General features: G+C 37.6%; 1 protein-coding gene across 15 annotated transcripts in view; it reads right to left on the bottom strand.

Annotated features, from left to right (window-relative positions):
* The window catches only part of ARHGAP24 (Rho GTPase activating protein 24), an 867,261-nt gene that overhangs the window by 125,366 nt on the left and 714,460 nt on the right, over window positions 1-27,435 (bottom strand). For 2 of the 15 annotated variants that reach the window (XM_089303134.1, XM_089303135.1), the window contains exon 1: window positions 9,057-9,130. The exons of the other annotated variants lie outside the window; for them this stretch is intronic. The gene's annotated coding sequence lies outside the window, so the exon portion shown is untranslated. Of the gene's footprint in view, window positions 1-9,056; window positions 9,131-27,435 lie in introns of those variants that run through there. 15 annotated transcript variants of the gene reach the window in all.

Raw genomic sequence — 27,435 nt, 5'->3', positions numbered from 1 at the left:
GAATGAAAGGGGAGAGGGAGTGGGAAAGGGGAGGGTTGCGGGTAGGAGGGAAGGTATGGGGGGGAAGCCATTGTAATCCATAAGCTGTACTTTGGAAATTTATATTCATTAAATAAAAGTTAAAAAAAATTAAAAAAATAAAAAAATAAGTTGTATCAAAAAAAAAATCAATGGATCAAAGAACTAAATTTTAGACCTAAGACTTAAAAGTTGTTGAAAGAAAATGTAGGGAAACATTCCAAGACACGATGACTCATCCCCCACACCAATGTCCCCGAAGCACAGACAACAAAAGGAAAACTAAATAAATGAGACTATACCAAATTCAGAAGCTTTGCACAGTAAAAGAAATGGCAAATAGAGCAAAGAGACATCCAACAGAATGCAAAAAAATTTGCAAACCAGATATCTGACAAAGGATTGATATTTCAAATATGTCAGCAACTTAAAAAATTCAACAACAGAAAAACAACCAATCCAGTTGAGAAATGGGCAAAAGATATTAATAGCTCTCAAAAGAAGAAATACAAATGGCAACACTGTATGAAAAAATGCTCAACATCACTAGACACCAGGGAAATGCAACTCAGAATCACAATGAGGTATCACATGACCCCTGTCAGACTGGCTAAAATCCAAAACACAGAGAGTAACAAATGCTGGAGAAGGGAAACACATACATACTGCTGGTAGGAATGCAAATTAGTACATCCATTGTGGAAAACAGTGTGGAGATTTCTTAAAAATCTATAAATGGGGGCTTTATGGCCTGGGAAAGCAGTAGAAGATGGCCCAAGTCCTTGGGACCCTGCAGCCATGTGGAAGACCCAGAGGAATCTCCTGGCTCCTGGTTTGGATCAATGTAACTCTGGTCTTTGTGGCTATCTGGAGAGTAAACCAGGGGATGGGAGACCTCTCTCTCTCTCTCACTCTCTCTCTTTACCTCTCTGCCTCTGCCTCTCTGTAACTCTGCCTTTCAAATAAATACACACATCTTAAAAGAAAAAACAATGTAGAATTAGATTTGTCATATGATCCAGCAATCCCACTACTGGGTATATACTCAAAACACTTGAATACAATGTATCAAAGAGATACCTGCACCACCATGTTTATAGCAGCACTGTTCACAGTAGCCAAAATTTGGAATCAACCCAGGTGCCCGTCATCAGATGAATATATAAAGAAAATGTGGTATATATACACAATGGAACATTATTCAGCTTTGCAAAAGGATGAAATTCTACCATTTGCAGAAAAATGGATGCAACTGGAGGACATCATGTTGAATGAAATAAGCCAGACCCAGAAAGACAAATATCATATGTTCTCCCTTATATGGGGGGTTTGAAATTTAAATAAAACAAGCCAAAAAAAAGGAATGTGTGTATCAGTATTGCTGCAAACATAGTTTTGTAAAACTTTGGTCTATACCTTTATAAAACCAGTGGTTAAGAATGTTATACTGCTGCAGTTTTAATGATCTGTGATTACTTTAAAATTTACTGTATATGGGTAAAATGGTCATTTTTCCATTCAATTATTATTTTTTAATTTATTTTTTAAGGAATACAAATTTTATAAGTACAACTTTAGGAATATAATTATACTTTCCACCATGCCCGCCCTCCCACCCACACTCCCACTCCTCCTCCTCCTCCCTCTCCACTTGCCAGTCCCATTCTCCATTAAGATTCATTTTCAATTAACTTTATACACAGAAAACCAACTCTATACTAAGTAAAGATTTCAACAATTTGCACACACACATAAAAAATGTTTGAGAACTAGTTTTACAGTTAACTCTTATAATAGAGCTCACTGAGAACAGAGGTCCTACACAGGAGTTAGTGCGCAGTGGCTCCTATTGTTAATTTAACAATTAACACTCTTATGTATGACATCAGTGATAACCCGAGGCTCTTGATATATACTACCTAGGCTACAGAAGCCTTTTGAGTCCACAAACTCCGTCAGTATTTAGACAAGGCCATAAGCAAAGTGGAAGTTCTCTTCTCCCTTTAGAGCAAAGTGTATCCTTCTTTGATGGCCTCTTCTTTCCACTGGGGTCTCACTCAGAGAAATCCTCCATTTAGAACATTTTTTGCCACAGTGTCTTGGCTTTCTATGCCTGAAATGCTCTCATGGACTTTTTAGCCAGATTGGAATGTCTTAAAGGTTGATTCTGAGGTCAGAGTGCTGTTTAGAGCATTTGTCATTCTATGAGTCTGCTGTGAGGACTGCTTCCCATGTTGGAACATTCTCTCCTTTTTAATTCTATCTATTGTTGCAAAATGACTGGATTTCATTTTTATTTTACTGCTGTTTAGTATTCCATAGTGTACATATCCCATAATTTCTTTATCCAGTTTTTGGTTGATGGGCATTTAGGTGGATTCCATGTCTTAGCTATTGTGAATTCAGCTGCAATAAACACGGGGGTGCAGATAACTCTTTCATATGCTGATTTCATTTCCCTTGGATAAATTCCCAGGAGTGGGATGGCTGAGTCATATAGTAGGTCTATACTCAGATTTTTGAGGTATCTCCATACTGTCTTCCGTAGTGGTTTTACCAGTTTACATTCCCACCAATGGTGGATTAGGGTACCTTTTTCCCCCATATCCTTGCCAGCATTTGTTGTTTGTTGATTTCTGAGGGAGGGCCATTTGAACTCGGGTGAAGTGAAACCTCATTGTAGTTTTGATTTGCATTTCCCTGACAGCTAGTGATCCTGAACATTCTTTCATGTGTCTGTTGGCCATCTGGATTTCCTCTTTTGAAAAATGTCTGTAGCTATTGTCTACAGTCTCACCAAATTAGGGTCTTTTTGTTTTTTACTTGTTAAACTTCTTATTTGGGGAAGTATGAAGCCTTTTTACTGTAACAGAAATTTAAAATATGTTATCTCAAAAACTAAAAATAAAAGGGAGAAGAAAGGAGGATGGATGTGAGGGAGGAAGGGAATATCTGCATGTTCTTAGAATAGTATCTACAAAGCATATTTAATCTATTAAAAACTAATTAAAAATGACAATTTTAAAAAAGCCAAAAAACACCCACAAAACCCCATTCAAATTCTCCCTGTCTCGCCAAACCTTGTTCATAAGTGCTTTCAGCCAAATGTGTCCATGTCCTCCTTTGGAATGCTTCTTTGAGCAAATTTCTGATGATCCTCCCTAACTTTTCTTTGTACGCAGACTATCCTAGCCCTCCTGAACAGTAAGCTTAGAAGAGTACTGGTGACAGTCCTCTTCGCTGTCTTGTTTTTAAATTCTTTTGTTTGGGGGTTGGGAGTTGGAGGAGGGGAGATGTTTGGTACAGCAGTGTTGGCAACACTTCCATGTAGGAGTGCCTGGTTCAAGCAGCAGATAACGGCTTAATTTCTTGAGTCTCTACCACCCATGTGATCTCTCAGATTGAGTTTCTGGCTCCTGAGTTTGGTCTGGTACAGCCCCTTATTCCATATCAGAATGTCTTAGGTATTCCATGAGTGAGTCAGTGGATGGAGGGATCTCTCTGTCTTGCTGTCTGTCTACCTTTCCAATAAAATGAACATTTAAAAAATTAATAAATTCCTTTTTTCCTCAGAATTGTCCCTACAAATATGCTTGATGTAGATTATTCAAACACAGGGCAGGTAGTATTTAAATACCCTCAATATCTTTCTGCCAGAGTCTGGGTCAGTTCAGGAAGCTCCTTCTCCCTCTCCCTGATGGTAGCTCCAGTGCAGTAAACTGAGTACCTGGCAGTCCTGAGTTATGTCTTGCCCAACCCTCTGGTCTGGGCAAACTCTGCTTCACTTCCTGTTTGGCTCTCTTTGGAGTCTCTAGTTTTACTAGGATCTGTGTGCACTCACTGCAATCTGGATGGTCATACATCAATGCTAACAATATCCATGTATATTCACTACTATCTACATTCTAGACATCTATCAGAAACTCTTGGAAAACCTTTGTTAAACACCCCCTGAATCTCTTGGCCATGAGGGCACTATCTTAATGTTCAATGAACTCTGTAAGCTGGTGGTTTGTTGGGCTTACGTCCTGACCCTTGGTGTGGCTCCAATAAGCTCAGGAATTATGCCAGACCTCAGATCTGTTCTCCCCATCCAATGTGTCTTGGCTTGTCAAGATTTCCAGGTTAGTAAATCTGAACTCTAACATAGATTAAAAACTGCATCTTACTTATCTATTCTGTAATACCACAGAGTACCCAGCATGTCAGAAGTAGCTAATTCATGTCATGAGCATATTTTTGAAAACATAATATATACAAGCTTAAATTTTTAAAAAAGTATTTCTGACATCCCCCCACCCTCTGCCCCTTAGCTCATTTCACTCAAATACTTCTAAAAACACAACAGAAAAAAACACAAAGATTATTATGTTCAAGATCCTCATTTTATAGATCAGAAACTCAGGAACAAGAGTTTAATAAAGGGCCCAGGTCCTGCAAGAGATTAGTGGCAGAGAAGGAAGTCAGATCTAACTTCTACTGATTAAGTATCTACTAGAAACAAGAATTCTGCATATGTTGTATTGTCTAGTTCTCACAATAATCCTATGATACTGATAATATTTGCTTATTTTAAAGAAGAAGAAGATGGGAATCAATAAATTGAACACTTTTTTTCTCACATCTATACTCCTGAAAAAATAATAGATTTGGAACCCAAGTCTATTCAGTTCTGGAGCCTATGGCTTTTCCATTGCCAGTTCAATCTTAGGAAAGATAAAGTAGTAAGAAGTCTTGAGTTAACTAAGAATGTCACTGAATGCAGTTCCTGAAATGGGCTCTTTTAATTTTTAATTGCCCATGTCAAATTCTAAATTCCATTAAAGAAAAATGCTTCTTGGGGCAGTTTTCTTCACTAAGGGATCAATATGACTCAGGGATATAAAACTTCCAACAAACAGGTACTCTTACTGGATGAGTCATTGCCTATGTTTATTATTCCCTATGAATAATATATATATTTATAATATATATTTATATATTCCCTATGAATAGCATCTAATTTAGTTTATTCATAACACTATCACTAATTTTTACGTAAGCAATAATTTGTTAATTTCCTGCTTTCTTTACTAAACAAAATGCAGAGGAGGGACTAAAGGGAACAGAGGGGCTGCCAATGTGGGTTGGTTCCTATTCATATAATTTATATCACAAATATGAAGGCACAGCTTCCAGTAGAGAGTTGGAACTGGAGTTGCAGAGGGTCCCCAGGTGCTTCAGACATCCAGATCTGTGGCCGCCTTTTTCCAGGCAGCAGATACATGCTTGGCAATTCAAAGGTATGACAAGCATCACTGACTTGCACAGTTAGATCTGACCAAATTGACAATTCTTTGAAATCACCCCATGGCTGTGAAATAATGTAGACTTGAGGAAATGAAAGAAAATGTATACCAGAGGTTACCTTAAATCATGCACAACTACCCTGGACAAACTATTCACCTTCTACTACATCTTTATTTTTAATGAATAAAACATCACAAGGTTAATGATTGTGAAAAATATGAAACACAAATTTTCTGCTTCAACAAATTTTTAAATTATTCATTTTTTTGCAATTTTGGTTAATATCCTTAGCACAAACACTATTTTATGTCATTTTCATTAAAATTATAAGTCAATTTTATATTTGAAAATACATAAATACTTGCAGTTTCACAAGAAGGAAGGCATAATTTCATCTAAGGAATGACATCAACAACTTTAAGAATCTACCAAAATATTTGTTGCACTGGAAATCGGCATTTTATTTTTATGGATGTAACTAGATGTCAATTTTCTTAATTTGATCTATAAAGCAATACTTTTTCTAGGTATTTATCACTTGATGAATTTATACAAATATATGATAGAGGGTGATTATAAAAATCCTCTAGGTGCAGGCAGTGTATTATACAGAAATCAACTGTATCTCACTGCATTTAATGTGAGAGAAGTCACCAAAGAGTAGTTTCACAGTTCATATAAAATTAACATGTGCACAAAACATATTTTATTGAGTATTTTATCTTGGAAAATATATAAAACAGCATCATGATTCTGAAATTTCAAGCCAAAAAAAAAAAGTCAAATAAAATATTTTCCTCATTCACAGACATGCTATGTTCCTGCAAAATATATACAAATGCTCTATTTCTTGAAGTTCTTTGTCAAAGTAAAACTCCAGCCCCCTCCTCCAGCAGTCATCCTTCATAATATTTCAACAAGCATTGAAACATTTGGGAGTGTGGTTGGTTGAACTGCTTGGTGGAGATTGAGTGCCATGTCAATTTTTCATTTCATGTTTTTACACAGTTCCTTTAATGCTTTCACAGAGGTGACACCTTAAATCATAAAGCTTGGCCAATGGAGAAAAATTCAAGGTTGTGGAGAAAATGGCCATAATGTGACAGAAACATTATAATGGAGATGGAGGGAACAGCTTTAAAATTGCTGTTCTATTAATACCTCGTAAGGGACATACCTGGAGTAGCTTCAAAATAGTAAAATGCTTGTGTGATAGCAAGTATTTTAGATTTATACAAGGAAATAAATGTATTACGTAAGATCAGAAATTAGAAGGCCAAGCTCGAACTAACTTTCATGTATGAATGAACTCTAATTACTACTATTAGCAATGAGCTTATAATTTTTATTGTTAGAAAATAAATTTTTAATATGTTATAGTTACAATTACAAAAATCAAATGTTCAAGTAATAAAAGAAGCAAAAAATGAACATTTTCCTACATTTTAAGAGATAATGGAATCAATAGTAATTGATATTAACTGCAATGTCACAATAATGGCTGACTATACCATCCCAAATTGAATAGTACACCTGTTGTGAATACATTGTTTAAAAAATGAATATAGAAGGCCGGCGTTGTAGAATAGTGAGTAATGCTGCCACCTGGGACTATGGTATCCCATATGGCCATTGGTTTGAGTCCCAGCTGCTCCACCTTTGGTCCAGCTCCCTGCTAATGTGCCTGGGAAAGCAGTGGAGGATGGCCCAAGTGCTTGGGTCCCTGCACCCCATGGGTGAACCAGAAGGAGCTCCTGGTTCAGCCTGGGCTAGTCCTGGCCATTACAGCCCTTTGGGGGAGTGAACCAATGGATGGAAGATCTCTCTTTCTCTGTCTCTTTTCTCTCTAACTCTGCCTTTCAAATAAATCTCAATCTTAAAAAAATGAACATACAAACTTCCTGACTTCTTTATTAAAGGATAGTCACCCTATTCTATTGCATACTAAACTCTACTCTCAACTCTAAATGATTCAAATTGGTCTCTTAAAAGAATTAAATAAATATAACAAACATATACAGTGTTTCTATCAATACATATACATGCATAATTGAAAAATAAAGTATATAATATAAGCATCTTTAAGTACTGCAATCACCTGAAATAACAGACTTATTAAATTCAGGAATAATTCAGTTTACTATTATGAAGACATAGGTGTTTCTTCTTTCATTATGAGAGTATTCTACATTTTATTTTATGTAGGTACAAAAGACAGGATTATTATCAAGCCAGTTTAACATCAAAAGAAGTGTCTAAAACTTTGAAGTGTGCATTTATTTGATATTTAATGATATAATTATCTATTCCTGAACCTTCATATAATGTGTATTGTTATTTTCACAATCATGAACCAAACCTTTTTTTTTAGTAGTAAATATAAATGAATCAAAGTCCATACTGACTGTACAACTTTAATATTTCCTTAAGTAGCTTATGAAACATTAGCATAGGTACTTTTTTTTTTTTTTTTTTGGACAGGCAGAGTTAGACAGTGAGAGAGAGAGACAGAGAGAAAGGTCTTCCTTCCATTGGCTCACCTCTCAAATGGCCACCATGGCTGGCGTGCTGCACTGATCCAAAGCCAGGAGCCAGGTTCTTCTCCTGGTCTCCCATGCAGGTGCAGGGCCCAAGCACTTGAGCCATCATCCACTGCTCTCCCGGGCCACAGCAGAGAGCTGGCCTGGAAGACAGGCAACTGGGACAGAACTGGTGCCCCAACCGGGACTAGAACCCGGAGTACTGGCGCTGCAGGCGGAGGATTAGCCTAGTGAGCCATGGCGCTGGCCAGCATAGGTACTTATTAAACATGAAATTTTTTGAATAGTATGTTCACATTTAATTTCATTATATTTTTGATAAACTATCATAATATCCTTAAGTTTTTATTCAATGAAATCTCTCAAAATGAATATCTATACTCATTAGTTATTTTGTTTTTTTCTAGACTACCCTGCACTAAATAACAAATATCCAGTGAGGATAGAAATTGATACTATAGCTAGGAAACAAATACAGTAATAATAAAAACTACCTCAAGCTAACTAACAAAATACTAAAACATTTTAAAGGCACTATCTCTTTTAGTAATGCAATCATGAAAAGACAAAATATATATGATAGTAGGGAGATAGACACATAGATAGACAATAGACAGAGTTAGAATAGAGAAATGACATCTCTGAAGATTCACAGGAACTGAATGCTACAATAATGTAGTAGTTGATTATGTCAATCTCAAAACATGACTCAGTTTGTAATCTTTTTATAAGACATTAGATAGATAGAAAGTTTCAATGACCCAATGGTAGAGTTAGACTAACTGAAATCACACAGCTATCATCTTAAACAGCCCCAGAAGAACTCTGAGAAGCCAAGTTTGTTGTGAAGTGGTAAGACCAGTGCAGCAAGTGGGAGGTCCTACACCCTGGACAGTGGTCACGTACCTCTAATGTCATATGTGCTCCATCACACTTAGAGCCCAGGGTCTTCAGACAGGGGTATGACCATCCAGAGGGGATAAGATTTCCTCTGGGTTTTAGAAGAGAATGTTACAGTTTGATTTTATATCACTTTTATAGCATTTAAAAAATTGATCCAATATTAGTAATTTTTAAAGTGTGATTGGCCCTGGCACCCTCAGTTCAGTGTGTATGCCAGAGTGTCAGGTTATCCTCACTGAGGATGGAGACTGCCTAGGGAAGAGGAGGAGTCCCAACAGGCAAAGGACTTGAGAGGAGAGATCTTACCGTTGTCTTTGTGCTATGAGCTTATGGACTGTAATGTAGTCTCTGGGTGCCTGGTGCAGTAAAGTGGTGGGTGACTGCATTCAACGTTAAGGAACGAACTGTTAAGAATTGGGCAAATGGTTTCAAAAGATTCCTTCCAAGAAATTCAAGACAATGCTGGTAATTCAAGCATAAGCCCATTCCATGGGGTATACTGAAAGAAGAACAATGTAATGAAGCCTGACAAAAAGTAGGCAAAACTAAAAATGCAGCATGACTTTTTAAAATATATATGTACACCTGCTGTTTTGTTGATAGACCTAGCACTGAGTGAGGGTCAACTGTAGGGCATGCATATTCTGCCTAATCTTATAACTTATCTCAGTGATCATGGTCACCAAAAGAGTCATTTTTATGAAATGTTACAGATTTTGAAAAAAAAAGCCTCAAATTAAATACGCCTTTCATTTAAATACGAATTTCACTATTCTTCAGTAATAAAATTAATATTTTTAAAAATACAATTGCTTCTGCTACGTGTCTCCCCGGTGCAAACTTCCTCACACTATAGGGGGATGACATGAGCATGATACGGCAGCTGTTTTCCTTGATGCATGGTTTTCCCCCAGAATGACAGTGTCCTGAAGTAATCAGAGACAAGCTTTCTCATTGTCAAAGAGAAACGCTTAGCAACTGAAAATCTAAAGAGAGAAGATGAAAATTTACACAAATGCCTTCTTGTAGTGGCTTCATTGGGAATTTTAAGAAGTGTTCAGTTTTCCAAAGGGTTATGCTATTGACATGTCTCCCACACTGCAAACAATGGATTGATGAGGAAGCCTCTACCTAGGAAATTTTTTTTTTATTTTGATATAAACCAAGTCCTTTAGAAGCAATACTCTTTGCAAGCTGCATCTCAAAGGAGGACACAGAAGCCTAGGAGCCAATGTTGCAAAGGAATGACTAATGGTCATGCTAGGTGCCATTCATACGAGAAGAGAAGAAACTAGAGTGTGATGAGATAAATGTTGCCATTGAGATTTAACTGTGCTATCTATAAAGTTTACATCAATTTATTTGTGTTGCATTTTCAAATTCCTCTAGGTTTCAAGCAATCTCTAACTCTATGCAAGAAGTTAAACCTTACTATTTTTATTAAGAGTCTTTCAGGAATCTATATATTCATAATAGATTTGGCTAATATAATGATCCAGTCTTAATAATTGATATTTTCTGTATGTTTTATACTAAAAGTACAATGGAAAAACATATAAACAAATAAATATGCTTACACCGAACTGCATATTCAACTTTATTTATTTTTTTTAATTGAGAGAACATAATCAATATTGAAGCCACTAGACTGAGCTACCCCTGTGTGGAGGGCAGTAGAAGCAAACATAGGCTTCTGATGGAGAGTGGAAGTGGAGAATTCTCAATGGATCGAGTAACAGAAATATAAGACAGATCTGAAATAGAAACACATGAAATGACGTCTCCTGAAATGGGAGGCTTGGATATAACAGACCTCATTCACACAGAATGAGGGAACTCCTTCTGATACTATTGGACACCCTGTGGCAATATTTACCTCCTTACACTTGGGTTTCTTCTGTTCTCCACTCATGTACGAACTCCTGGGGATGGAGCACCATGTCTTAGCCATCTTAGTCAATCTTCCCCACCTGGCAAAATCCCTGGTGCACTGTAAATGATCCCAAGTACTTACATAATGAAGGCAGGGATGTATACTGAAGATGGGTGCTCCATTGAAAAGGGAGTGTGGAGAAAAGCAAAAAAGGAGTTAACATGTACCAATTGGCCATAAAGTGCCAGAAGGACAGCCTGGTACTTTGTGGGTCTAACTTATTCTTGAAGCTATCCTACAGAGTACATACAGTGTTCAGAGAGAGGAAGCTACAGCTTCAACGCTGATCTAGTCACACAAGATGGACACAGCCATCAAGTAGCTGGGCCAGAATTTGAAAACTGCTCTGTTTTGGGAATCCATATTTTGGGCTTCCTCATGCTACAAGGAGGGAATAGGACTTCTACTGAGGCTAGCTACACTCACACGCCACAGCTTTTTGTGTGTGTGTATAACATGGATGTCTGCCACAGGATTCCTTAAACTCTGGATTGTCAGTAACATTGTGGTTAACAATGACTTCCCAATCAGGGGAGAGAATTTAGCCATTAATAATTCACTCCTTTCTTTATAGTTCATTTCCAACAGATTCATTTTAGTTTGTATAAGATATGTTTTAAGACTTAGAGTGATTTCTGTATTAATGTCTCAATTCTGTTTTCTTAATATGAGACTTGGGAAATTCAAATGCACTTGTAAAAGATCAAGTTTCATAAGTTCAAGGTCACTATCCATAATCAAAATATAATCTTTAAATAAATACAAACACTTGTTCAGCCTGCTTGAAGTATGTGAATAAATAATTCATGAATATTTTCACAGTTCCTTCTGTGGATACTATAGTGATTTAGACTTAATATGTAGTACACACTAGACTTTGGCTAATGTCTAGTTTAAAAAGCAAATAAAGTTTTAAAAATATTGGCTATCCACTCTGGCCTCAGAATAAGCCCTAAAGGCATTTGGATCTGGCTGAAAAGCCCATGAGAGTATTTCAGGCATGGAAAGCCAAGACACTCTGGCAAAAGATCTCTGTGAGTGAGATCTCAGTGGAAAGAACAGGTCTTCAAAGAAGGAGGTACCTTTCTCTGAAGGGAGGAGAGAACCTCCACTTTGACTATGACCTTGTCTAAATAAGATAAGAATCGGAGAACTCAGAGGGCTTCCATAGCCTTGGAAACTCATGACTGGAGCATAGGGAGATTACTGATGCCATAGACAGGAGTGTCAATTGGTAAAGTCAACAACAGGAGTCACTGTGCACTTACTCCTCATGTAGGATCTCTGTCCTTAATGTGCTGTGCATTGAAATTGAATGCTATAACGAGTACTCAAACAGTATATTTCACTTTGTGTTTCTATGGGGGTGCAAACTGTTGAAATCTTTACTTAATGCATACTAAACTGATCCTCTGTAAAAAAAAAAAAAAAAAAAAAAAAAAAAAAAAAAAAAGAAAAGAAAAGAAACTATCAACTCCCAACTTGACTCTCACTGGGATTAAACATGACAATAGGTCTGATCTGATTTCATCATCATTAAAAAAAAATCATCTATTATTTTTCACTTTATGTTTCTGTGTGGGAGCAAACTGTTAACCCTTACTTAATGTATACTAACCTGATCTTCTGTATATTAAGATAATCGAAAATGAATCTTGATGTGAATGGAAGGGGAGAGGGAGTGGGAAAGGGGAGGGTTGTGGGTGGGAGGGACGGTATGGGGGGGAAGCCATTGTAATCCATTATTCGTACTTTGGAAACTTATATTCATTAAATAATAAAAAAAAAGTAAAAAAAAAATAAAACATCAAATTTAACAAAAGTAAAAAAAAAATATTGGCTATCGTCATTATTTTTTAATGAAAACATTTTTTTCTTATCCTTATCCTAGCATGTTAATGTCACCCAATAATTAGAAGTCTCCAAGAGACAAAAATGTGTAGGTAATATATCTTTTTGTTGGTAAGATGAACAGTCAATGTGCCATCATTGCTTTGTCCTCAGAGAGAAATTAATTATGAAACAAATGACGCTTGATTTTCAAGGTTGTTCAGTCACATGGGTGTCTTCCAAGGTCCTCATGAGCTGTATCAACATGCTTATACAGACATATATTTTAGCCACAGACCATTAAGTCTCCTCTATCCATTCCAGTTTACCAACTATCACACTTTTTCATGGGCCAAGTAAGTACAAGAGGCTGATAATATTTTTGGCAACCAGTTAAGGGGAATTTGTATAGGGTATATATCTCGATTAAGTTTGGTAGAATATATGCACATCTGTGGCTCAGATAAAGATTTAATTATCTTCTGATTCATGTTTTTAGAAAAATGGTTTTACAAAATAGCTGCCAAAGACAGAGGTAATCAATGAGTTTGCAGTCAATTAAGGCAGGAAAGCAGATGCATTGGACATTTTATACATAACAGTCTTAAATTTTGGATTTTTTTATGTTTGTGGGCATTTGTCAGCTTTAATAAATTTGTTGTGAGCTTCTTTTTAATTCTAAAGTCGTAGTTGATTTTTAATGCATAACTTGTATCCTTTTTCCTACATAAGACTCCTGAATTACATAAGCTTCAAAATTTGGAACTCTTTTGCGTCTGGAAAGTAATGTGCAGAATTTGTAGGGGTTAAAACTTTACAACTGGGTAACAGATTTAAGCACATTCCTTGGAATAGATGAGAAAATCAATTCTTTCTCCCAACTAGGAATGATCTAAACAAATCTTTATTCAAAGAGGAGAATAAATGGCAATAATAAGTCTAATCTCATATCTATTTGATAATTCCTCCTCTTATTTCAACATTACCTGGTCAGCAAACAAAAAATACAATTGGACCATTCAGGATGTACTTACTACTCAGTACAAGGAAACTAGAAGTAAACTCATGAAACAGTGAAACAGAGTATGCTGCCACCTTCAAAACAAAGGAAAGATTATTCTTCCTTTGCCTAATGCAACCACTCCTTCTTGATATGCCTCAACAGTTTCTCCTTTTGTGTACACCTAATATCAAAGGAAGAAACTAAAAGCCTCATTAAATAGCTAAATGTGGTTTTATGATATAAGTGGATTTTTAATGTCCTCAGAACACTAGGCATCTGTCCCCATTTACAAAACATCTGTACTCTCCAGTTACACATGTTCACACCACTCCTGAATAGCGGAGTTTATGCAAGCATCTCCAGTAATGAGTGGGATTTAACTCTGAAAAGGTTCACTTGCAAGTGTTGAGGAACTATGAAAAACAAGCTGCTACACACATCCGGGTACCCATATTAGAGCTTTCATAGATAAGCAAAGGCCAGCAGAGCTCAGTGAACTGACTTTGTTTCCTGGGAAGCAAAATTAATAATTGAGGTCAATCTACTTCTTTAGCCAAACCCAATGAGTGAGTTACACTGCTTAACCTTCTTCTTTGAAAGAAAATAAAGATGTATACAAAAACATTAGCAAGATGGCCAGGGAATGGTTTTATATTTCTAGATTCAATTGTCTGGCAACATTTAAGGTTAGAGAGAAAGAAAAACATAAATAAAATAATATCTGGTATTCAAAGGTATAAACCATGAGGACATATTAATGTTCTGTGATACTGTTACTGCTAATGATAACAGTAAGCTCACATTTAGGTGTTTTCTATGTATCAAGCATTTTTTATGAGTCTTACACTCATTAACTCAATCCACACAGTATCTTAGTTGCTTCTATTATCATTTCACAGTTGATGAAATTGAGGGACAGAAATGCTGACACTAATCAAAGCACAGTCATAACACTGGTAGAGCAGGAAATCAAATCCAAGCATTGTGGATGCAAGGCCAAGTTCTCCACCTTTAAGCCATATGTATAATGAGTTGACCTCCATGCCTGTTCTGAAGAATTTCAATCACAAATAGTCTGTCTTGAATCCTTAATACAATTTTCCTACTTCTCTAATGTATGCCTCAATTTTAGCTTTACAAAGCAGAGTTCTCTCAAATCCATAATAATTGGTGCCTATAACAAAATGCTTCTGTTAAACAAAATGACAATGGAAATTCATGGGAAAATGAAAACTTCCTTTGTTGATGTAAAAAAAAAAAAAAAAAGAAAGAAAAAGGTGCTCCCTTATTCTGTTCATCAGGTCAGTGTCAAATCAATGAGCTTCTCAGTGAAAATTTCACTGATATTTTCTCAGCTTTATTGTCTCTCCTTCTGCCCCATGCACGCCCAGAATGGGGCTGTGAAAGATGAGAGAGAATTAGATGGACACAGAAGACCACAGCCAAGTGCAGCTGGAAGCATCATCTTGAAACAACATCTGGGACTTACAGCTATGGAAGTCCTGAAGAATCAGAACCCCCTACAAAGAATGATAGAAATAAGCCCAATACTCTTGATGTGACAGACGCTGCGAGCTGGATGTATCGACAACTACTCCCAACTTCTCACTTCCTGGCTGAGCTTTTCTAGAGACTGGAAAAGCAGGGCCTATTTGCTGCCAAGTGCTAGGATTCTGGGCAAGCAGACTCAGGCAGACAGCTCCATGAGAGAAGGTGGGGTAGCAGAAAGGAGAAAAATGTGGCTACTGCTCCATTTTGTCCACTGTTCCTGCTTTGAAGCAGTGGCAGCACATTTGTGCTCCTGGGGAAAGACCAGTGGCCCCAACCTGAACGTCATGAGCTATTGAAGCACTATGAATCCACCACGGGGCTTCCTAGAGATCTGTAGTTTCCAGCATTGAGGTCAAGAGTTGGCTTTTTTTTGTTGACAGAAGCAATTGTGATATACTTGAGGAAAAGAGATTAGCAGGAATTGCTAATTAGTCAAGGATTATTCATAAGTAGTAAGCATTATTTGGTATTAAAACAGGGGCATTTATCATATTTATATTTAGATAAAGGACTCTGGAAGCATTTTGAAAATGAATACAAATGAGAGGTTTTAATTTCTTTTAAAGTGGTAAGATTATGTTCTATTAAAAACACTTCTATTTTAGAATAATTTTAGATTTACAGAAAAATGGGAAAGCTAACACAGAGATTTAGTATCCCATATAATTATGCTTCATATCTCCTATTAGTAGCATGGTACTTTTGTTGTAACTAATGAACCAATATTAATATACTGTTACTAACTTAAGTCCACACATTATTCAAATTTTCTTAGTTTTTAATAGTCTTCTTCCATTCCAGGCTCCTTCTTAGGGTATCATATTATACTTAGTCAACATGTCTATTTTGACAATTCTTGACCGCGGCAGCTTATCAGACTTGTTTGTTTTCTTTTATTTATTTAATGAATGCATTTTTACATAGATACAACTTTAGGAATACAGTTGTCTACTGTATACAACTGTATTCCTAAAGGAGCCACCCCACTCCCTTCCCACCTCCCATTCCCTCTCCCATATCCTTCTTCATTATGGATCATTTTTAGTATGACTTTATATATAGAGTACCATCTTTATGCTAATCATAGATTTCAACAATTTGCTCCCACGCCCACACACAACATATAGAGTACAGTTTGGGAAGAGAATTTGCAGTTGATTCTCATATTGCAATTCAATAGGGACAGAGGTCCTACGTGGGGAGCAAGTGCACAGTGACTACTGTCGTTCCTTTAACAATTAACACTCTTTTTATGATGTCAGTGATCATCTGAGGCTTTTGTCGTGGGCTGCCAGGGCTATGGAAGCCTTTGGTGACCATAGACTCCATCGTTATTTGGACACAACCATAATCAAAAGAGGATGCTCTCCTCTCCCTTCAGAGAAGAGTGTCTCCTTCTTTGATGACCCTTCCTTTCCTTTGAGGCCTCACAGAGATCATCCGTGTAGGATTTTTTTTTCTGCAGTCTTGTCTTTCCATGCCTGAGATGCTCTTGCAGGCCTTTCAGCCTGACCAGGAAGCCTTATGGGTTGATTCTAAGGTCAGAGTGTTATTTATTGCAAAAGTCATTCTAGGAGTCTGTGTGGACTGCTTCTCATGTTGGTCTCTCCTTCCTTTTTTTAATTATCTCATTTTTACGGGGTATTTGATGTTATTTATGTCATACCTTTTAAACTTAAACTGGTCTATCTGTTGCCTTTCACATTTAAGTTGATCACTGTAACAGTGAAGGTGGTGTTTATACCACCGATTCTTATGGGTTTGGAGCCCTATGATTAGTTCTTCGGCTGTACCCTTAGAGGTAAGTCTATATGCCTGTATGCAGAGCTATACTGTTTTACAGTTTTACACTACCTCCTCTGATTGTCGAGAGACAGTTAACTAGTGTTACTTTTTACTGTGTATATCCTTTTGGTTTTGTTTTGTCAATTTTTTTCCTTTTTCCTCTGTTTTCTTTCTTTCTCTCTCCTCTCTCTACCTCACACTATAGGCTGAACTCTCCATGTAACGCAGAGTTAATTACATGTATTTTAAAGCAATTGGAAAAAGATACCACTTAAAAACAATGGGGGGAATAACAGACTTATTTGTTTTCAATGACCTAGATAGGTATTTGGAGGGGTTCTGGTGTGGAATGATCCCTTGAGTCTGCCTGCCTAGCCCATGCAGAAGGTTAGCCTGACTGCTGGCAGGCAGTGGGAACCCCAGAAACATTTCTCCCCACCCCACCTTCTGCCAATCAGGCAAACTGGTCCCTGCTGTGGCCCAGGCTCATCAGGAAAGCTACTGTAGCCTACATGACCTTCAAACTGATTGGAGAAGTATAGTGACGCCAATATCGGTTTTCTATTCTATAGCATTAGCGCTGCCTTGAATTACCTACGCCCCCTCTGCCTGCCTTTACAAGCTTATGCTTGATCGTTAGTAAATGGACATGTTCACCAAAACTTGTCTCCTGCGCTTCTTGCTGAAGAGCGCCATCGCCCCACCCATGCCGACAGCGCATGGGCCTCGCGGGAGGAGCCAGTGTACTGGTTAGGTTTTAGTAGAATAAATCTCAGGTGTGACATTTTTCTCACAACCAGACTGGAAGTATGGGCTTGAGGAAAGACCCCAGATGTGAAGTACCCTTCTCATCATACCATCAACGTGACTTGTCACTGTTGATTTAATTTTGATAAATTGATTAAGGGACTGCTTGCCTCCTTCTAAACTTACTTCCCCTCTAATCTTCCTTCTATACTCCTTATAAGAAAATTACTATTCACAGCTCACGTTTAAGAAGTGGGAAAGGACAGTACATCAGTTTAAGGGTAAAGTATGTACATAACCTGTTTGGAATCCTGCCTTCCAGATTTGTCTACTCTACTCATTATTTATTCAATCATTTATTTATAACAGTAATGTCATATATATTTATGGCTTAAACTGTACTCTGACACTCTTTTTCATTACCATTTTTGGGGCTCAAATCGTACTAGCTTCATCTATTGGAAGTGATTTCAGTTGGCTTCTTGGTCCATTTGACATATCCACATACTCATGCTTTTGCTTTTTTCAGTATCACTCCTTTAACTTCTAGTACTACAAATCATTTCAGATTCATTTTTATGTGTTTCCTGCCCTAAGTCTAGAATCTCTCAAAAGAGTTCTGGTTTTTTTTTTGAAATTTTCATTATCTTTCTTTCAGTTAAGGGTAAATGTGCTGGTTCAGCTACACACGGCTCACATTCTTCCCCATTTTCCCTCCCTTTCCTTCTTCCTTGACATTCTAGGTTGACAGTATTCTCAAATGGTTATTTTTTCTTTTTTTTTTTCCCAATAGCCAGTGGAGGAAATGTAAAAGCCAGGAAGTTCAGGCTTTCCAAAGCCAGCAAGATTAAGACAAAGTCACAACACGAACAACCAGCTTCACATGGGTGTTGATGTTGATGGCCTTTTCCGTGCCATACCAGGCCACACTCCCAATCTGAATGTCGCCTCTGGGAAGGGCTCAGCAGTTTCATTCACAAGCTCTAAAGGCATTCATTATAGGACGTTTAGATAGTCTAGATCATTATTGCCTGATTATGGAAATGAGGACTGAGAGTTGCTTACAAAAATAGGATATTAAAAGAGAAACTTAAACTTCCAAGCATTATTATATTTCCATTTTTTTCTCTAAAAAACATAATTTATCTAACGAGCTAAATGATCCATGCTATTTTGAGGAAAAGAAGTTGTCTGGAAAATAGAAAAATCCTACAAACCCCATATGTTTATAATTGCCTATTCCCAGACCAATGCTAGTTCTGTCATCAACTCCTTTCCCTGGCTGATGGGAAAGTCAAATATTTTCAACATTAGTTACTTGGCCAATGAACACAAGTCTAACGTTCTTTTAATTCTGACGTTGGGCATAAATGCAATGGAATCCATGACAATGAGGCCAAAACGACACACGTGTTCAAGAGGGAGCACACAGCATATAAACAGCAACATGACAGAAGGAAACGGTGCCCTAAAATCAGTCCTAATTTTGTTAAAAATACTTAAAATTACTGCCAGGTGCCAGGTGCTTTACACACAGATTATTTCATGTAATACTTGTTAGTTCTGTAGCAAGTGCTTCAAACCCCATTTAGAAAATAATGGTTAAGACATTTGTTCAAACACCCATGACTAGCATGCAGAAGAGATATAATTTTTATAATGAAAAATTAATAGAGAACCCAGAACCACTTAGATGCCATGTATATCAACATTGCAGTAGGACACAGCCCATGCAAATTAATCCATGGTAATCCTTAGAGGGTTGAATAAGAAGACTGGTCACAAGGCATGGGAGGCAGCAAGGAAATCACCAGAGCAGAATTCTGGGCTCCGCACTGCTGGGCTGTAGCACTCATCAAGGATCTCACCAGCCAGAGGTGATTCACCCTTCCCTTCACCCACAGTGGGGGTCAAGGGTAAGACACCCCACCATTACTCCCGACCATCTATGTGATGACTTGGTTGGGTGCTCCACGGGCAACTTTATCAAAAGGCATAAGGCAAGGGAGGTGTGGGCACCCTGGAGCAGAGAATTTGAGGGGCAGTGCATTGGAATCTGCAGATAGAATAGTTCAGCAAACACTGAAATTCCTAAGGGTTTGAGCATAGAAACAGCATGTCATGTATTCTCCTCAGGATAGACTAGAAAACTAGCAGTGAAAGACCTTTGAACTCACTCTCTCTAAATGGGTAAGAATCAAAAGTCTGTTTGTTTATGTAGCAACACACACACACACAGAAACACACCATATTTTAAATATGCCAAAAGCTCAGGTGTAGCCTTAGCCCATGGATAGGGTCAGCCAAGAAAACACGGCATATCCTGTAAGATAATTTGTTTAAGTCAGAGCACTCCAGACAGAACATGCTATTGGTTGGTGAAGCAAGTGAGTCATAAGAAGTTGGTCCAGGCTTCTGAAGCCTTAGCTCTGCTCTGTTACTGAGGAGCTGAATGTGTTCAGACAAATGATTTAACAGCTTTGTACTTCAGCTACTTCTTCCATCTGTACTGTCATACTGCATACTTAATATTAAATATACATTTATTTATCAAGATAGTATTGCATCTGGTTAACATAGAATGAACCAGCCAGAATGGCTATCAAGGATTGCTATAAGGATCAGAGACCCAGTGAATGAGAAAAGATATTATTGTACTCAGACACTCTTTGGCACACATTACAGAACTGATGTTTCCTGCAACTAAATCCATATCTGTTAATATTAGCTGATTTTTGTGCTGCTTTTTTTCTTGTCTTGTTTTGTTTTTCAATGCAAATTGCCTACAATCTTTAGAAATATACAGAGAATAAGTGATGAGTTAATACAAATAATAAATATTTAAGCTAACATTTGAAAATTCAGTGATATTTTGAATGTATTATATTCCACAAAAAATCTAGTTAGAAGTTTTTTAATGTAATTAATCAATAATTGAAATGGATAATCCTTGTTATTTTATATACCTTAACTTCAATATTCCAGTCTTGTTGCTGAAATAAATCACACAATTAATTCTGAAAAAATGTAAGTAAAATATAATATGTTCTCCAGTCATAGTTTATGATTTATTCATTGAAAAACTGATTTTGCCTCATTTGCCAATTCATGAAATCTTAGGACTTAACCTGGTCACAATGACCTTTAATGTAGAAAATCAAGGATTAGCTTTAAAAGAAAAGCTTTTTACTTATAAAATGCAGTGGACTCACATCTCAAAGAGATAAATAAGCATTCTACTGAAATGTCTCCCAACAGGAAAGCCAACAAGAGATGTCCTCCTGGAGGAAGAGCAAACTCCGTCAATTCCTTTCTACTTCTAAGTCTCAGGAAGTCCGCAAGTGCTTCCTAATGAGTGCTGGAGAGTAATGAGGTCCGTTTGCTCCCAGAGCCGTGCCACCACATGAAGAAGGGAAATGAATGCAACATATGGAACATATTCGCTCAAAGTGGCAGAGTTTACTTACTTCAAATGCATTCACATTCTCAAGATGTTAGTATAAATTATTTAGTTTAAGACACTCTAGGAAATACCTAGCCAGACCCCCTCCATTCCTCTAACACATGAAAAAGAAAATCAACAAAGAAAATTACATAAAGTCCCTCTCCCTAACTAGATGGTGTTTCTGTACACATCTTGGCTCTTGCATTCATCATAGACCAGCCTTGCTCTTCCTGCCTTCATATCCTATCATTTATAGTCCCTGCCTCAGTGCCCTCCTCAAGATTATATTCTGTGTCTGCTCATCAGAAAAGCAATCTAATTTTCCTTCCATGTCAGACAACTGCCTGTGCATCTTAAGTCTGGCCTTCAGATCTTTGCATAGATTTCTTTGCTAAGCCAGGAGAGAATAATTCTATTTTTCTCACAATATATTGAATTCCAGATAAATCTATACAAAATTGTACACAGTTAATTCAATCCTTTTACATAACTGAATAGTTTTCTTTGGCAGTCTTTACCTATAATTTTATTTATTTAAAGTTCTTGACCACCATTCAGATTTTTATTCGAGAAGTCATAAGCCATTTCCTACCAAATCTAACTCCCCTCCACTAAGGTCATCTCATATGCTCTATTTGACAAGTCAGGGTTCCTGGTTCTTTGATGCTAGCAAATAAAAATTTTATTGAGGTCCCAGTATATTTACAATATTTTTCTAGGCATTGAGTAAGCAAAATATTTTAAAATCAACTGACAACAAAGGTGAACAATTGTCTAAAGCAGTGGTTAATTTGTACACCAAAAGTAGCATTAAATTACTTAAATAACACTTTCTGAGCAACTATTACCTTCAGGTACAGTGTTAAGGGCTGGAAAAGCAAGATAAACAAGCACAACTCATCTCTGATTTCACCACGCTTACATTTCATTGTTGGTGAGAGAGAATTTCTGAAAAGGACTGCAATATCAAGAAAATAACGAAGTGACAAAATAATTAGACATGGTAGTGAGTGCTATAAAGGCAATAAATAAGACTCTGTTAGAGAAAATAATGGAGTGGTGGCTGCAAATTACTTAGGGTTGTTACTAAAGTACTCTTTGAGTTTAAAGCTGAGACCTGAAAGAGAAGAAGCTGGTCAGTTAAGAAAAATAGGCCGGTGGGGTGCAGTGGCTCTGAGTGAAAGGGGTGTACATTATACAATCCTGGTGGTGTCATCTGAGAACCCACAGAAGGTCAGTGTGGCTCATACCTAATATGGCACAAGGAGTAGAGCCCAAGATGGGGTTAGAGGCAGACCTTGTCATGCTGTGTCTTCAGGTCATGATAAAGACTAGGAACAGTTTCAAGCAGCAGGGAAACGCTAACCTGTTTGTTGGTTTGAATGGCTGCTTTATGGAGAATGTTTGAGTGACAGCTTAGAAGATTGTTGCAATTCTCCAAGTGATGCTGGCTTGTGCCACACTGTGGCAATAAACATAAGGAAACATTGAAGCATGTGAGATACATTTTGTCAGAAGAACCAATAGGATCTCTGAATGAATGGATTATGAGGAATGGAGAAGATATGGGAACCCATCAAATATTAGATGGCCAGTGAATAAGAAGGAACCAGAGACAGCTGCTGGTGGTAGGAGGTGGCCTGTGGAACTGTGGTTCGCTCAGGTAATGCTGAAGTTAATGGTGAGATGTGTGAATCTGCAGAGGGCTAAGGCTGGGATTCAGGAGAGGGGGTGAGCCCTGATGGGAGAGCTGAAGCTCTAGAAAACTGCCTGGTCACAGAAGGGCAGGCCCTAAAGAATTAGAGGAAAAAAGCTGGCTTCTCTCTCTCTCTGTCTCTCTCTCTCTCTCTCTCTTAGTTTTTGGTCAAACTAATTGTGGAACAATAAATGAGAAGCTTAGCTGCAATTGAGATTTCTTACAGGGATATGATGAGAGAAAAAACAGTAAAGCAATAAGTAAGGACCACATTGAGAGAACTTTTACATTTATGATTTCTGGAGGGGTTAAATTTAAGGAGTTATCAAAGGTAATATAATAGAGATAAGGAGCAGGATGTGTTGCATGGAGCACGTATATGAGGGGACTTCAGAAATTTGGGGAAACCAGAATTGAAAGATAAATTTATTATGGTGTAAAAAATTGATGTCCATGAGTTTTTTTCATAATTCACATTTTCTGTACAATTTTTGATCATCCCTTGCATTATTAAATAACTACGACTGTACATGTACAATGCCTGAAGGAAGGAGAAACTTGGGCTGATGTGGTGAACTTTCAGGACATCATATCAGAAATCATGGTGTGAGTGAATAAGTGTTGCAGCTGAAACAGTGGTCTCAAGAGAGAGTAAAAGAATAACATAGCAACAGGGGGAAAAAAAACTCTTTGGAGCCTGAAACGGCAAGGAGGGGAATAAAAAGAGGAAATACTTCGTCAAATGCCATTCATATTTTTTTCCTCCTGAATTATCTACACTGGCAACGTGCTGAAGCAGTGCACACCACGTGTTTTGCTTCATGCTTTGTTTCCCCTGGGATGGGAGGCACTCATCTACAGAGCAGTAAGATGAACAACAAGGCAAAACTAGTACACGCTGGGCCAAAGAAGTTCTGTCGCAGATGTAAGGAATGTTGAAGGACAAGAAGAATGAGTGTAGAGTCTGTGGTTTGGCCATGGAAACCTTCACGACAAAATGGTCATGTGGCCACACCACGCAGCATGTCACCTGCTGCTGCTCTACCTCTTGCCATGTTTCCTCCTTATAAAGGAAGAGGATGACTGCTTATACGTAAACATTACAAAAACACACAAAATAAACAAGTAATGGGGATAACAGAACCACCAGCAAGAGCTAGCAAACTTACTAGGCAGATTGCTAATTGGTTTCTATTAATTTTGGCAATTTTGTTCTAATAACGGTGCTGAAACAGTATCTAGTCTCAGACAAATGTGTTCCTTGTTCATCCTGGCTTATAATTTACAAAAGGAATGGTCACATGGGAGAGGGTTGTGTGTGTATTTGTGAGTGTGAGTGTGAGTGTGTGTGTGTGTGTGTCTTGGACAAAAACATATTCTCATAAGGGACTGAGAAAATTCAGAGGCAAAACACAGATATAAAATACTGATAAAATAGATCTGAGAACACCACTCCTAAAGATAATGCATTCCCCCAAAGCATTTATTCAGAACATCAGGAAAAAAGATTTAACACTATTAATAAACACCTTGCTCACAAAATATGGTGAGTGGGAAATGTGACTGCCGTGACTCATCTTAATAAATAATGAAAAGATAAGAAGGATGTTGGCAATTGCCTTCCATAATACCCTCTTTCATTTTATGTGTGGCTGACAAATCATTTTGCATTGTACCTAGGGTACACTATTAAGTCCACTGCTCATCATTCGTCACTTTACCGTGGCTGGGTCCTCAGGAACTTCAGTTATTTTTAATACCTATTCCCCTGTAGTGATTGTCACTTCGCTGCAGGTGAAGTCAGCTACTGCAAGCCAACCTTCAGTTTTCACAGAGACACGCACCGTATAAGGCTCTACTCTTTTAGTCTGTTAGGCTGGTGATTTTTCCACGATGGATCCGATAATAAGCAGGTGAAGAAGGGCTGTCCTGGCCAACAGGGCTGACAGATGTAATATTAAACCATAATGAAGAGATGTCCCAAAATATCATGTGCACTTAATATTTGGTCTTCGGGGAGATTCTCTGTAAATCTCAGCTCCTTCTTGGCAACTTGGATGTTTTCTCTGGATAATATATCAATGTGCCTTCATGGAGCACCGTATTTCAGCAAGACATCCTGCCCTCCCCACCTCTCCAAACACTTGCTTTTTATATTCTCCATAAATAATCCCTTGCCCTGTAATTTATCCTGCCTGCCTAATTCATTCTGAATCTAAGCTTCTTGAGTCTGTTTCTGCCATATTAAAACACTTCCCACAGCAAGCTCATGTTTAAAAAGAAAATCAATTGTTCTGATTCATTTGACATGAGCCTCTGGGTGTTTTTATAATTTATCGTTCACTCTCAGGTCAATACTTCTATGATACCAGTATTACATATTAAAGGCTGCCGAGGGCACACTCTTTATTGGAAAGCTTCGCCCTGTTAATATCAGGGAGAATGGTACTCGCTCTCCTGGGGGAATGCTTGCATTTTTCAAAGTTGCAGGCTCTACAAGTTGGGTTTGCCACTTTGAAATGGTGGTGAAGAACAAGCACCCCACAGGAGACTAACAGATAATGAAAGGAGTTCAAAAAGAGAGGCTGCCCTGTGTTTCTCTCCCTTCTGCTGCTCAACCTGCCTCATTAGCAGGCTTAGGCCCTTCAACGAAACCAGAAGTAGAATGCCAGGCTCCAGCAACCTGGAAAAATTTGTTAGTAAAAACAGCCCACAGATATGAACCTATAAGGGTGGTGAAGGCGCTGCTGCTTCACTTGCCACACAGGATCGGCTCCTACCCTAGGTCTAGTGAGAAGCTCAGACATCAATCTCGCATGAAAATCCGAAGAGAGGAAACCCTGAGGTTCAGTTATTGAGATAATTTGAGCCGTTGTTTCCAAATTCAGTGTGCATTTAAATAATTGGTGTTTCTTACTAAAATGTGTTGGTACGCATCAAGAACTGTATTTTTATTCTGCTAAGATTGCTCTATCACCATTTTCTATCTTTGCTCCATACATGAACATTATTTAAGCAAATGTCATCAAAGCTCTGATGGCAGAAGTTTATGAATAGCTCTTAAAGGATGTCTACAGGAATGTCTAGTTCTCAGTGGTTTAAGATGGAGGAACTGGTATCTGCAGTGCATAAAGATCAAGTTCTTCTCAAGAAAGGCATAAAGCCCAAGCTATGAGTGTCTGTACCTGTGTATAAGTGTGTTTGTGTGAGCTTGTACATGTTGTATTTCTGTGTCTATAAGCATGCATGCTTGTGTAAATACGTATGTGTGTATGTGTGTGTGTGTGTGTGTGCACAAGGTTGGGGTCCGACTTCCACTCCTCATTTTATTTTTTCCCACTGTCAGATCATGGGTTAATGACTTTTGCAGGCCTACATAAAAGGGATTTGCCTGAGACGTCAGCACAGGCAATGGCAGAAGGACATGGATTATAGAGATTGTGCGGATTGGACTGCACATATTGGATGGCCTGCATGTGCCTCGGGCTCAGATAATTTTTCCCCAAGTACTATACTGTTAGCTTGGTATGAAAGGTTCGTTAATATCTGCCATATGCACACCTCCCTAGACTCACAAATTTTTATTTTCACCAGTTGCACCTTTTTCCCTCTCCAGGTACGATAAAAATCTTTCAGGGACCCCCAGATCCTTGATGCACCGTGCTGCTTCTGCTTCTACATGTCACCTTCTTTTATCTGCAGTAGCACTCTTTGCCTTTCTTACCCTCACCTGATAAATGTTCTCACTTCTGAGACACTGCTTCTTAGATTTACTCTGTCCACAAGGACAAAGTCACTTTGGAGACTCATAGCATATCAGATACTGTTTTATTATAATGATTGTATGAATCACTATGTTTTGATTTATTGAATATCCTGTGCATGAATGCAGCTTAGCTGCATAAAAATTTGATTTTACACAAATGCTATTGTCACAATAAAATAAAAGGAGCAGATATAGCACATGGTACCTGGGCAACATTAACTGGTATTCTATTATTGAAAACAAATGAGAAATTCCAAAGTGAATGATAGAAGACATAACTATGTACAAGGGACTTCAAAAAGTTCATGGAGAAATGGAATTAAAATGTAAGTTAATTTTTTGTGCAAAAATGAAATCTATGCATAATTAATTTTTCATCACATGCATTTTTTCATGAACTCTTGAAGTGTTACTAGATAACAAAATGGCTTAAATGAATACTGACAGAATGCCAACTAAGTAAAATACCATATATTGGTCATCTAATATGAATCAGTTTAGGGGTTCTGAGGACCAATGAATGTGCTCTGTATCTTTGTTTGCTTCTATTCACAAATATTGGCATTGTCTTCCTCATTCCATGAAAAGTAGTGTCATAAAAAATGGGCATTTTGTAAATATTTCTTGAATGGTATGTGAATAAACAACTGTTTGAGGAAAGGCACGCATCTCTTCTATTTATTCTATTTTTCTTTCTTACAGTGTTCTGGTAAGAAAGAGCATATTGTATCATAAATGTTAAAGATGTTTCAAAGTAATCTTTGGTCCACTTCAAGTTATTTATAAGCAAAAGATATAAAAAAATAAGCTCAAGAAAAAGGAGAATTATGAGAATATGCCATGCACTTAAAATCAACAGGAAATTATGGACCAAACTTCAGAGGTATTGGGAGCCAGAAAATAATTAAATAAAAATATAAAGCAGGAAT

This window comes from Oryctolagus cuniculus, chromosome 8, assembly GCF_051225735.1.
Source record: "Oryctolagus cuniculus isolate XC-2025 breed Fujian yellow rabbit chromosome 8, ASM5122573v1, whole genome shotgun sequence".
NCBI lineage: Eukaryota > Metazoa > Chordata > Mammalia > Lagomorpha > Leporidae > Oryctolagus > Oryctolagus cuniculus.
This window is presented reverse-complemented; position numbering and strand designations above follow the sequence as displayed.